Source organism: Palaemon carinicauda, chromosome 31 (genome assembly GCF_036898095.1).
Source record: "Palaemon carinicauda isolate YSFRI2023 chromosome 31, ASM3689809v2, whole genome shotgun sequence".
Classification (NCBI taxonomy): Eukaryota; Metazoa; Arthropoda; class Malacostraca; order Decapoda; family Palaemonidae; genus Palaemon; species Palaemon carinicauda.
Genome location: NC_090755.1, coordinates 40,940,447 through 40,954,859, shown reverse-complemented (window position 1 = coordinate 40,954,859; position 14,413 = coordinate 40,940,447). Strand labels below are relative to the sequence as shown.

Below are 14,413 nucleotides of genomic sequence, written 5' to 3'. Positions count from 1 at the left end.
AACTGTCCAAGGCAGAATTGGGTTATTCTACCTTCAATCGAGAATTGCTGGCGGTGCACTTGGCTGTCCGTCACTTTCGCCATTTCTTAGAAGGTACGCCCTTCGTCATGCCTCTGGTGCACGCCTTTACTAAACAGTCTGATGCCTGGTCCTCCCGGCAACGACGACATCTCTCCGCCTTGGCTGAATACAATTGCACCCTTCAATACGCCCCTGAGAAAATGAATCCTGTTGCCGATGCCCTGTCAAGAAACACGTTGGCTGCCGTTCAACTGGGATTGGATTACAATGGCCTGGCGGAAGCCCAACGACAGGATCCAGAGTATCAAGCATGTAGGACATCCTGCACGTCCCTCCGTTGGGAAGACTTCCCCCTCGAAGACTCCAACACCACCCTCCTCTGTGATGTCAGTACTGGTAGACCGCGACCTTGGATTCCTGCTCCCATGCGACGGCAGGTGTTTGATCTCTTTCACGGCCTTTCACATCCCTCGAGCCGTTCTACTGCACAGCTGCTGAAGGCAAAGTTCATTTGGCACGGCATTTCTAAGGATGCTAAGGATTGGGTCCGCGCCTGTACTTCTTGCCAAACTTCCAAAGTACATCGACACACGGATTCCGGAGTGGGCACCTTTCCTCAACCTCAGCGTCGTTTCACACACATTCACGTCGACGTTGTAGGCCCCCTAATCACATCACAAGGACATTGTTACCTGTTTACCGTCATCGACCGCTCCACTCGTTGGCCTGAAGCCATTCCCATGGAAACTGCAACGTCCGCCTCATGTACATCTGCCTTACTCTCTGAATGGATTGCAAGATTTGGTATCCCTGAGCATATTACTTCCGACAGGGAAACCACTTTCACCTCTCAATTGTGAACATCATTAGCGAATCTCTTGGGCATCACCCTACATCAGACAACGGCCTACAACCCCGTTGCCAATGGAATGGTTGAACGTTTTCATCGCACCCTCAAAGCAGCTTTGATATCCCGCTGCAAGGATTCCAACTGGTTTACTCAGCTTCCCTGGGTTCTCCTGGGACTAAGGACCACTCCTAAAGATGCCCTCGACATTTCGGCAGCTGAAATGGTGTATGGCGACCCGTTGGTCGTCCCTGCCAAATTTTTTCCTTCTACAACATCCTCCGACGATCTCCAGCGCATACGTCACGTCGTGGGAAAATTTACTCCTTGCCGCCAGACTTACAAGCCCCCAGCGAAGCATCACATACCAACAGACTTGCACTCTGCAACGTACGTCTTCCTGCGCAACGACACTAGCAAGCCACCGCTAACGCCCCCTTACACGGGCCCTTTCCTTGTGATCCGCCGCAGTCCGAAAGCATTCCTACTCAACATTCGTGGCAAAGAAGACTGGGTCTCCATTGATCGTCTAAAACCCGCTTATCTTCTGCCAGATGACCCGCCTACAGTTCGCCTCTCTAGATCAGGGCGCCCTATTCAACATGTTCAGTATGTCATTTTTAGTGGGGGAGCCATGTACCAACCGTGTGTCACACGATCGTACATAGTTCATTTTGTGCTTTATTTTCGCTCTCACATCGCACTAAAAAGAACCTGAAAAATCATGTCTGCTTTTTTCCTCTGTAACAGTGTCAATATTTAAACATGAAAATTCTTGTTGCTTTGAGATTTTGTATATACAGGAGAGTGTTCTTTAATAAACTAACTCAGTTGCTTTCACACTGCCTTTGAGTTCACAACCTTCTCTCGGCTCCGTCACAAGGGGGCTTGTCTACTTGAGCGCACAAAGGCAACTAACTCCCCTGGATATCAAAATGCATTCTTGCTACGATAATATGCTGACTAACAGGTTTTTGTGGAATCCTCATGAATATAGAGTTTATTTACCTTGACGTACAATGCATATCTACATACAAGAATAAGGACATTACTCGCCCCCAAAAGCTCCTCAATCTGGAAGGAGGTGCGCACTCGCCCTCACTAGTCTATGATATATGGAGGACACTTCGACCCGGAATAGGCATGGCATGTACTAAACAGAAATGCAACGTAAAATAAATACAGTATATAGAAATCAACACCCCCTAAAAAAAATAACACATCTCCCACCGAAAAAATAAAAAATGAAATATTTTACGTAAAAATGAACACAATACAATATAAATAATTCCACTCATTTCTTCTTAAGAACGCTGCAACTAAATACAGAATACCCAAGGTGAAAAAAAAATCAAAACGATATCAGTTTTACACAACCTCACCAATAACCTTCCTCTGGTTGCGGGCAATACGGGCTTTTTAGGTGGGACACTGGTAGGAATAGATATTCCTTCATCCCTCGATTTTACTTGTCCTGGTTTACGGCACAATTTCGCAACACAAGTTTCATGTGCAAGTTTCATTGAATTCGGCCTATTATTCTTTTTAATGAATAAAAACTATTACACCAAAAAAAGATTAAATTCAATTTTTTGCAAAAAGTACTGAATAGAACTAAATAAAAATTTCTACGAATCTTTTTTATCACAATATAAACAAAATGACCTGAGGAATTTTCCATAATCTCAGTATTTTATTTTATATAAATATTTCTATATTTACGTATTTCTAAAAGTTGGAAGAATATAAAAACACATACAAAAAAAAAAAAAAAAAAAAAACTTAGAAAATTATTTGTAGAAATTATTGTAAATTTATTCTTCCTTATAACGATGTATTTGGATCTGAAATCGGAAGTTAAATAGCGGAGAAACATAGTTTTTGAATGTAAATACGTATAGTTTTGAGAAATAGAAGTTTAAAGTTTTTCTATGACAGTATGAACGAAAGCAAGGTATTAGGCCTATAGCTTTCATTAGCAAATATCATTATCGATACTTATTTAGAACTAGTCTAAATTACTTGAAGAACAACTAGCTTTCTTACCCGATACAATTTCTACTCATTACCGCAAGCATGGCCCCAAGTCCACCCTCTATTTGGGATATTGGTCACTCAAGGTGAGGGTGTCAGGAGATGCCAACTCCCTTGTTGTAACTTGGTTTAGCTTTTGCGGGATCTAGAATTAGAAAGCACCTCCCTCATAATCTTCACTTTTATCTTCTTTTCACTTTGCTCATTATGAAAAGTTAAGTCACGCTACCGATATTTTGAAAAGAAAACAAAACCACTCAAAGTGTAAACAACGAATCACTGACACTTGTGCACGCTTCATCTTCAGGAGTGTACTGATTCAAAATACTGAATTCATTGATGTTCCATTGTCTCGTGGGTGAGATACATGTTTGCCAGGCGTATAAAGATATCGAAAAAAAAAATGTAAATATGCAAAAGCACTGCGCAAGATGAACCTACATAGTCTGCTTTAGCAGACGACGCGGGTAGAATGACGTAACCATTTAAAAAAAAAACGCTATATCTTCTTTATCTATAAGAATTAATCCCAGAAACTTCTAGAGGGCACGCACGACATGTTTTGCCATAGATAGAAGTAATATCTCGATTTTTGGTATCTGAAAGTTTATATGTCCTTACCCATAGCGAATGCTCCCCTTAAAAGAATGACTTGCTCGAGCTCGCGTGCGCTAGAAAGTGACCACTCGTTAAATAACCCTTCAAACATGGACTATGTTTTACCCCATACCGGGATCTTATTGGCCGTAGCCTACACAACAACCAAAATGAAGTAACAAGACACTAACAATGCTTACATGCTGTTTGGACAATTATTTTTCGCTATACTTTGTACCGCATTTTTTTTTCTTTACTATTGACTACAGTAGTGTTATCAATTTTTAAATATTCTTAATAAGTTCATTTCCTATATAAAATTCAAGACAGAGTTTGAAGAGAGCGGCAAATGGCCTTTTTTAGATGTTTCGGTCCAACATGGTGATAATGGATTCCGTTTTAACGTTTATCGTAAGAGTACCAACACATAGACTTACATATACAACTTTTCATCTCACTCAAAACATGTAAAGGAAAATGTAATAAGTGATTTATTTGGTAGGGTACACAGGATTTGTGACCACGAGTTCATTGATGCAGAAATCAAACATCTCTTTGAAACTTTTCTTAAATTAGGTTATCTAAGGTTTTCCATTGATAAATCCCTTAGCAAAGCAAGGAAAATATTTAATTGGAACATGTTTGCTCTTCCGTTCTCCCTTAGCCTAGCCAATAATAAAAAAAAAATGATGAGAGTAAACAAAAACATAGATGTCACTTTTAGCTACAATAATACCATTAAGTGTACAGTAACCAAAAATAAAAAGGACAGGAACACCAAAGAAAAGGGGGTCTACATTATTCTATGTCAGGATTGCAACATAAGTTATGATTGAGAGACAGGCAGAGCGCTGAAAATTCGTTTGTAAGAACACAGAAGGTCTTGCTCTATCCGCCTCCAAAACAGTTCTGTAGCTTATCATTCCCATGATCTCGACTATAGAATAGATTTTAATAATATCAAAATAATATATAAAGACTCTGATATTAGACGTTGGAGGGTAGTTGAGGGAGCCTTGATTCATCTGTTGAACACGTTTGACAATATTAAATCTTTTAATCAGGAAGACGACATTATTAGTAATGTGATTGTTAGAAATATATTCAAAATATTTGGAGCTGACAATTACTTCTGCCGACTCACTGCTTTTTTGTGTGTAAGCTCAAAGAATTGATAATATTGATTAGAGCCACAATGCCAACAAGAACGGAGAACCACAGATGCAGGATACCAACATCAATCTTTTGGAAAATAGACAGTCAGCAAGACGTTCGGAGATAATTCATAATAGACTATTTTAACATGAAGACTGTTCACTTGTTAGAAAAATGCGTTCTTCAATAACTACTTTGGTTTAATTACTTTTATCATGTGATTGTCATTTGTATTTAGTTTACCTTTTAAGCATTGTAAAACTTATCTATTCTTCAGCAGAAGAGGCACTTTGAAAAAAAGTGCGAAAGCCCCTACTATCTTTAAATATATTAACCCATATAATTGTGGATTTTAATACCCAATATCAACAGACATAGCATGGTTTTTAATTCAAATTATTGTTGATAAGGATATTTAAATATTATGATAATTTTGCTTAATTTTATATTTATTGATCTGAAATTTCATATTTGGATTTTACTTTACTTTTATGAGTCACTGAACATCTATTTGATATCCTTTTATTTTTATTCGTTACCAAATCTATTTCCTCTTCTGATAGGTATGATATCAAACTTGTATTGGAGTGTGATGTCTTTATCCTTTACATATGTAACATCATTGCATACATAGAGACAGACACAGTCAAGATACCAAGAGGATCAATGCTTGGAGAAATTTTGACGTCTGACTTTATTGTACCTTATCAACGAAGGGGCTGCACTATCACGACTGACAATTTACTCATAATGCACCCACTTGCATTAACACCTCATATGAAGGCATGCATTTATGTAGTACTATTTTCCACAAGCGTTATATTCTAATATAACTTTGGGAGAAGGTCCTACCCCTCAAGAACTTAATGGTGTTCAATTACCAACAGAATTTGACTCTTCAGTGTCAGCAAGTTAGCCGGACTAGGAATATTGAGTTTCCTTCCTCATAATACACCTGAATTGTAAAAATGCAAGGTGGACATACAGATTTTTTTACTACTTGACAAAGGAGGAGTAGATACCTCCGACCACTATGTGCTACGTCCAATTCTGTTTGTAACACACGACACTGGACAATGTGCCTCTGACAGGATATTGAATATAATTATAGTAAATTCTTATATTCGTTATTAGAGCATGCCCTTCTCCAAAGTATATGACAAGGTGAACGTTCCACAAGGAGATCATCGTTGATTTGTGTACTCCCCTAGTCGGTCATCAGTTCTACAGGTCAACCACTTGTCATAGACACATTGCACTTTCATGGCCGAAACATTTATATTGGTTAAACTTGACCCATGACCCTTTCTCCTCCGTGGCCAGATAACGATACCAAAAAGGATTCGTTGTTAAAGATAAACGCTGCATGTTTGAGGTGTAGGAAGCCTACTTGTCTACACTATAAAGCATGACTGTTTTGAATCCTAAATGTACTTGATCAACATTGTTAGAAAGTTACAAAATGAAACTTTTTCTTTTCTTTACTACGTTTCTACATAACTAAAATAAACTTTATTTATATGTAATGAATATCATCTATTTCTTTATGAAATATTCAATTTGTTCTAATTTGTTTATTTTTTTTTTTAGCCTCCCAATTATTTTTTTGGTCAGAACGTTAACATCAAGAAAGTAATTTTGTTGACATAGACGAAAGTTAAAGAGGCATATGTTTATGTATTTTTGCTCTCCATATAATTTGTGATATTTATTCATACAGAAATGTCATATTTGATAATAGTTACAATGAGTTTTATAAGACTTTTTTTTAGGTTGAAACTAGAAATAGTTAAATGCAGACTATTAGTTTTTTTTTTTTTTTTTTTTTTTTTTTTTTAGCTCATGACATCCATGGGCCTGTTCCCCTCTCTGACTGTCCTAAATTATTTTCAAACTCTTCAAGGAGGAGTAACTAATTATATATATATATATATATATATATATATATATATATATATATATATACATATATATATATTTATATATACATATATATATATATATATATATATATATATATATATATATATATATATATATATATATATATATATATATGCATATATATGTATATATATATATATATATATATATATATATATATATATATATATATACATACATATATATATATATATATATATATATATATATATATATATATATATATATATATATATATATATATATATATATATATATATATATATATATAATGTCTCTACGGTCACTTCTGTATACAAATCTTTTTAACTTACAGTATTTGTAATAATATTTAGAATGTACCTGGGTAATATTTTGCTTTTTAGAAATTATTTGACGTTTGTTTAGGCATTAATATAATAAAATTAATACACAAATGAATTTTTAATTTTTTTTCTTTTGAGAAGTCGAACTCATTCCTACTATACTTAAATAGGTTGGCACAATAGTGAAATTTATCCAGTGTTAAAAATGCTTGAAAATTTTATACATCGACTATTTTGCTTAGAGAGTTTCTGGAGAATTAAATTTTAGTAAATACCACAATAATAGTTCAAAGAAGAGATCGTGCAATTACACCAGTACCTACTGTAGAATAGTTTATTGAATTTGGAGTAAAAACAGACAGCAATTTTGGATGATAAGCAGGATGATGTCAACAATGAGACACTTAATCTAATCTGATGAGATGAGCTGGAAATCAAAGCCAGAACAAAATAATTAATTTTTAGACATTAACAACAATGGGGTATCGTTTATTGCAAGTCCTTCTAATAACTGAAGTATAGCAAAGTGCTATTATTTTGGGATTTCAACAGGAAAATTAATTAGGGGAGCCTTCTGAAAAAGTATTAAAATACTGAGGCCTCTACTTTCCTCCACATTAAAAGTGTCGCATAGCTGTCGATTTTTTCAGTCTTGATTTAAATGTTATAGAACATTGCAGAAGAGATGTGTTGTAGAGCGATAGAGACAATTTGATTGTGGGTTGATGGGGAGTATAAATTTTTAGGTTATTATCTTATCTGGCACAACATCCGATTTTTGGCCCCTCTTAAAACGAACTTGTATTAGGAGTCACGATACATTAAAGCCCGACCTTCCCTTACTTGTCCAACATACCTCAGATTGCAAAATTATATAGTCTGGAAATAAAAGTTATTAAATAAGGTAAATTTTACGTTGAATACATGTAAATTTCGTATTAAATTAATATAACGTTGAAACTTATTTATAATTTGGAAAATCATACCAAATATTTAAAAATTACTTTTTTGTATAGAAGATACTTCTAAAAAAGAATTTTTTATATCATAGCCATTGGATGAAAAACCAATATTATTGACAGCACCTAGCTAGGATAGTATGATATGTACTAAAATATGTGCTTTCATCAACTAGTTTCGATAAAAAGTATTTGGGAAGAATTGGAAAATGTTTTTATGTAATGTCGCTGACAATTACAAATCTTGGCATTAAGGACATGGTGACTGTGGTTCCCCGTTTCTCTGGAATTGACCGATTGGAACTTTTGTAGGAAACTTTATTCATAAAATAAATATGATATAAAACAACTACATAAGATACAAGCAGTAAGCATTACTTTATGCTTGCCATTTTATCAGGAAATTTCAACTGGAAATTTGAGGCATAGAAGTTTTTTTATCCATTACTCTCCTGGATTAAATTGATATGACGAACTGTATAACCATGAGGGAAGAAGTATGAAAAAAGAAAACATTTTATGGGGGACCAGCCGAGAAAGAAGATATGTGATAGCCTGTCTAGGCTACAAATTGAATCTCTGTTTGGCCTATATCATCATCCTTATTGTCTGTCCAGTATCCGGTTTTTTTGGGCTCGGCCATGTCGTCCGGATGGAAGGTTCCTTTAGGTAGCCTTTCTAAGGAATATTTGCTACAGTGATACTCCCAGAAAAATAAACCGAAGGTCTCCGGGATTCTAACTCCTGGCGCGAGTATCTAATTAAGGATATCGCTAGGGATCAGGGACGTATTTTTTAGATACAACTCATAGCAATCTTCACCTCGAATAGATTTAACTCTGAAAGGGGGTGCCGTTCTAGGTACACGGTGGACCTCCTATCTATGCTACTATGGCCGCCATTCTTTTTACTTGCAGCGTATAAGCTAGGTGTTCTCCCAAAGTTTTCCCGGTGTTTTGTTGCAAGTTTTCGGAATAATTATGCAATCTCCAGCATCTTCATCCTCTGGAAAGTTGAGTAATAATTCTTTCCTGTGTATAATATTAGGCTCCCTTCTCACAGTTAAATTCGAATAATTTAAGTGTGTTTGGTTGAGCATTGCCATGACCGGAGGCCGCCATTTTACGACCGCTGTCGCCGATTATCATTACAATTTATTTAGTTAGTAAGGCGACAATTCCCAGTATTTAGCTATAATATTAGCAAGTTAGGCAAATTATACAAGTGAAGATTGTGCATACAGAAAAATTATTATTCCTCATCCTCTTATGTAACTTTACTATTCGTATTCGGTGGGAGCCCCAGCCATACCAACCCTGCCGGGAACCCCGGCGGTACCAACATGGCCGTGGTTTCTTACAGAGCTAGGCTAGCCTTGCTCATATATACGTTAGTTAAGTAATTCCCCACGTTTAGAATAACCCTATCGTTCACTATTAATTCAGGTGAGGATTTATATCCTCTGGAATTACGAATAAAGCTCAATATATATTCTCTTTTAGAGAAAAGATGCTAAACCCTTCCTCCCTCCCTGAGTATCGCCGCCACTACAGGCGGCAACCACTGCCTTTCCTCATTGCCGTCGAGTAGGACTCTGGCTTTTGGTTAGATAGTAACTAAACACCGTCTTCTTCATTGCCGTTGAGTAGAACTTCGGCTTTGGGATAGATGGTAATTAACTCAGGGTGCCCTTTTCTTGCTGCCGATGATGTCGCCAGCAATGAAATCATGTTTCCTCTGCCACTGATGACAGCGTTAGCACAGGAAGCCGCGCTTACCCAGTCCACTGTCGGAGATAGGCGGCATACCTGCCGCCACCTCTCCTCCAGTGAACTATAAGACTCTTTCCCTTCCCCCTTCTGTCCTTTAGTGTCGGCATAGCCAGCACAACATTCTTTCACCGGTATTCTGACAGTCATCCTGGCTTGCCAGGTTGTCTGCGTTGCTGGCCAGGACCTTACCGGCGGCAATTAGCCCAGCCGCCTCAGCACCATTCCTCCTTATGTCCTTCCTCCACCGGAAGTGAATGTCACAGGAGGAAGATTGAGCCAGCCCTGACAGCTGCCGTTGGGAAAACCAACATACTTTTGAGAAGTCTTCAGCCCTCTCTTGGTCTGCCATCCACAATTATTGCCGTTGGCAGTGCAGTTGGCGGCAGGCCTTTTGTGGATGGGTGGAAGCTAGAATCAGAAAGATTCTTACCCCTTCCATTAGAACTCTCATTCTGGCAAGGAGATAGTAGGCAGCCTGATAGACCTCCTACACTTCCAATTGTTGTGCTAAACCATAATAATAGGAAACTCTTCTTTCCTAATGTTTTCTCTCTCTCTCTCTATCAGTTAGTGTCGCCAGGTACTAACCTAACCCGGCTGAACTAGAATATACAAAAAATACAGTAGTACAATTATTTTCTAACATACTCTGTGCTTCCTTTCACAGTCTATTGTTGGGACTACAATATAATGTTGGGGTTAAGTGATCCCTCAACACCCAGATGAATCCTTTGATCATTGGGACCTTAATAAATCACCGATCTTTATTAATATACTACAGGTGGATAAGCTAGTATAAAACACTTACTAACCCTAACTCTGAGTACTAGAGTTTCTTCCACCCTGTAGTCTCCCTAACAGGGAATCTAGAATATTATTACTGACGGAGGTCTCAGCAATTGCCTGGGAGAGGAAACGCAGATATGGTTCTTTCCTATTTACCTTCCAAGCTTACTATCCTAAGGTACCATTAACAATATTGATTCTTATTGCTAATAAAATGTATGCATTTATATCAATGGTATAAAATCCACATACTTATTGAAACCATTTCCTTTACAGGAGGAGCCAATGGTGAAGTGCGCAGCTATGTTCTGCAGCTATGTTCTGCAACCACAAGAGTAGGAACTTTTGTGGGCATACAATGTGCAGGTCTCATACCCCTTGCTGTATCGTATCCGGATCCCTGAAGTATTGGGACCCGAATGGTTGCTCTACCTGCCCAACCCTGCTAACCAATGGCTTCGGAGAACCCATCCTAGCCACTGTGGAGACTAGGGACACAGCAAGAAAAACCCTTAGTAAGTGGGTAAGAGGGTTCTTCAAAGAACTCTCCAGGACCTTACCTACCTAGTGAATCTCTAAGGTGCCTTCTGTTCCCTAAGGCGCTAGCAAACACAGTTGGCCCCAGGAACAGGTCCAGCCTGCTCTCATACAGCTGAAGATTGACGCGGACATCCACAAGGTACTAGAAGGCATGGACATCCACCAAGAACGGATGTCAGAAGTGTCCACCGACACAGAACAGGACCTACTGCAAGAAGGCCCTGAAGAAGAAGTGGATCCAGCATGCACGGAGGAATAAGGATCCGTTTCGACGGTAACTGAGGACCTTCAGTTCACCAAGACGGCATTCCAACCTATGCCGTCAACCTCTTCAACCCCAACTCCTCAGCCAACTACACAGATCGACAAGAGCGAAGCACTCTTCACGTTGATCCAGCAGGTGTTGGAATTGTTCCGGAAGGAACAAGAAGAGATGAAACAATCCATCCAACAGAACAAGAGAAAGATACATGAAAGGGATCGCCCTTGAACTTCCAGGGGCTCTATTAAGCCCCTTAGAGTATCAGACCTCCCTCACTGCTCCGAAACAAACCCCTGGAGGTACGCGGAGCACATGCCCATGATGAATGGGAAGCTATTTGTTTCAGAGAAGTTGGGGGCCAACCCGTTTGAAGATCTTAAGTTCTGGCACAGCATTTCAGTCTATCCAGACTGTTACGTGAGACTGCTGGATGAACTTGCGTCCAGTGAGGAAATGGTACCGAAGGAAGTCATTGTCTTCGAACATGAAAAGGCACAAGCCATCCTTGTAAAGTCCTTGAAAGGAGCCAGATACACCAACTCCAAAGTTTCAGCATTGAGCAAGAGGCATCCCACCTTTGTTGCTCCTTCCTCCTTCTCTTTCCCCTTTTTGGAGAAAGCTCTAGAATCTGTCACTAAGGCAGTCAAAGAGGGCAAACCCTATCCATCTCTAGAGGAATGGAAACCATTCTCTCTAGCAGGGCCTACCTGCGAGGAGAAGTGAAAAGACGTCCATCTAACCTTCTCCGTCTCCAAATTGGATCCAGAGATAGAAGGCCAGATGTTCAATGAGGACCTCCCGAAGTTGCCAGAACATCTTTTGAGGAGAGAACAGGAGACGAAAGAGAGACTAGCGGCCCCCCTTTCTCATCAGAACTGCCTGGAAATATGCGAAGGCCTACATAATGCCCAAGAAATTTTTGTTTTCCTGGCTAAGTCTCACATGGGTATCCTTGTGAAGGACTTATATGCTTTCATCAAGTCAAGAAGGACCTGTAGAGAACACGTGTTTGCCTCGGCAACAGTGAAACACAAACCCAGGAAACTGATTTCATTGTGTATCTGGGGCAAGGACCTTTTTCAACAGAAAGCGGCCTGAGAAGTCATAGCCAAAGCAGCCACGGAGAATAGGAACCTTCTCCAAAAGTGGGGCATGGTATCAAAGAGGAAATCTTTGTCAGACGGGGTCCCCAACCTAAAAACAAAAAGGCAAGGACACCACGTAAACCTGCGCAGCTTCCGTCCGTGACCATGGCCACGGTGCCTCAACTGGTAGCACAACCCCAAACCATCTTCCAGATGGTCCCTCATTAGCTGGTAGCCCAGTTCCCAGCATTTAATCCTAGCTTTGATAGGCAGTCGACCCCAATTCGTCCTCATAAAGGAAAAGGCCAAAGAAGAGGTTCCTCCGGAAGCCCCTCACAGGGCAGAGGAGGACGCGGTCACGGACACAAGTCCTCAGGACCCCCCAAGCAATGAGGGGTTCCAGGTAGGAGGCAGATTATACCACTTTCGGGATCGCTGGACCTTCGATCCCTGGCCCCACAGCCTAATCACGAATGGACTCGGGTGGAGATGGAACAGAACTCCACCTGGTTTTCCAGAATTCTTCCAACACTCCACCCCCTTGTTAGAAGAATATACCTCGAAACTCTTGAACAAGAAGGTAATAAGGAAAGCGAAATCCATCAAATTCCAGGGAATGCTGTTTTTGTTCCTAATTAAGACTCAGACAAACTCAGTCATTCTAGACTTGTCTCCACTCAACAAGTTAATTTAGAACAAGTTCAGAATGCTTACTTTGCAACATATAAGGACCCTTCTACCAAAAGGGACGCACACAGTCTCAATAGACCTGTCAGACACCTAGTGGCATCTGCCAATCAGCAGCCCCTTCTCCTCCTACCTAGGATTCAAGCTAAATAAGAAGAAATTCGTCTTCAGAGAAATGCCCTCCGGACTGAACACAGCCCCAAGGATATTCACAAAACTAGCACACAAAATTGTCCAACAGCTACGCTCCCAAGGAGTTCAAGTGGTAACATATCTAGACGATTGGCTGGTGTGGGCAGCATCCAAGACTACTTGTCTGCAAGCAGCCAAAAAGGTGATCCAGTTCCTGGAACACCTTGGCTTCAAGATCAATCTCAAGAAGTTTCACCTTTCTCCAGCTCAAAAGTTCCAATGGTTAGGAATCCAATGGAACTCAAAGTCACACCACCTCTCCATTCCATCCAAGAAAAGGAGAGAGATAGCGGGAGCTGTCAAGAGACTAATCTGTCACAAGAGGATTTCAAGACGCCAATAGGAAAGAGTATTGGGCTCTCTCCAGTTTGCAGCAGTGACCCACCTGGTGCTAAAACCACGTCTAAAGGATGCGACAGGAGTCTGGGGAAGATATGCATCAAACGCTCGAAGAGATCAACTATAGGTTGACCCGACCCGATTGCGCATGCTATTAAGGCCGTAGTCAACAGCCAAGAGCGTAGAACGGACAGTTCTCCTGCAACCACCACAACCATCTGTCGTGATACACACGGACGATTCCTTAGAAGGATGGGGAGGCCACTCTCACGAGAGAAAACTGCAAGGGAATTGGTCGCACCAGTTCAAAACCTTTCACATCAACATCTTGGAAGCAATGGCAGTTTTCCTGATGTTGAAGAAACTATCCAATTTCCCAATTTCCCAATTTCCCGGCCCACCACGTGACACAATTGGTAGTAATTCATTCAAATTACCCCCAATGAGTCAATATGGATAAATATCAACACAATATCGTGTTCAAATAGAAATGAATTTCTACCTCATACTTGGGATCGAACGCTAGCTCCTTCTAATGAAAGGCCAGGTCTTTTATGGTCTCTCTGCGGCATGGTTGGTCTTTTATGGTCTCTCGTGGCATGGTTGGTTTCGACCTGGCCTTTCATTAGAAGGGGCTAGCGTTTGATCCCAAGTATGAGGTAGAAATTTATTTCTATTTGAACACGATATTGTGTTGATATTCACCCATATATATATATATATATATATATATATATATATATATATATATATATATATATATATATATATATATATATATAATTATATATATATATATACATATATATATATATATATATATATATATATATATATATGTATGTATAATTATATATATATATATATATATATATATATATATATATA

At 39.2% G+C, this 14,413-nt stretch overlaps 1 pseudogene; it reads right to left on the bottom strand.

Annotated features, from left to right (window-relative positions):
- The window catches only part of LOC137624697 (uncharacterized), a 17,590-nt pseudogene extending 7,809 nt beyond the window's left edge, over nucleotides 1-9,781 (bottom strand).
- Nucleotides 9,782-14,413: the final 4,632 nt, after the last annotated feature.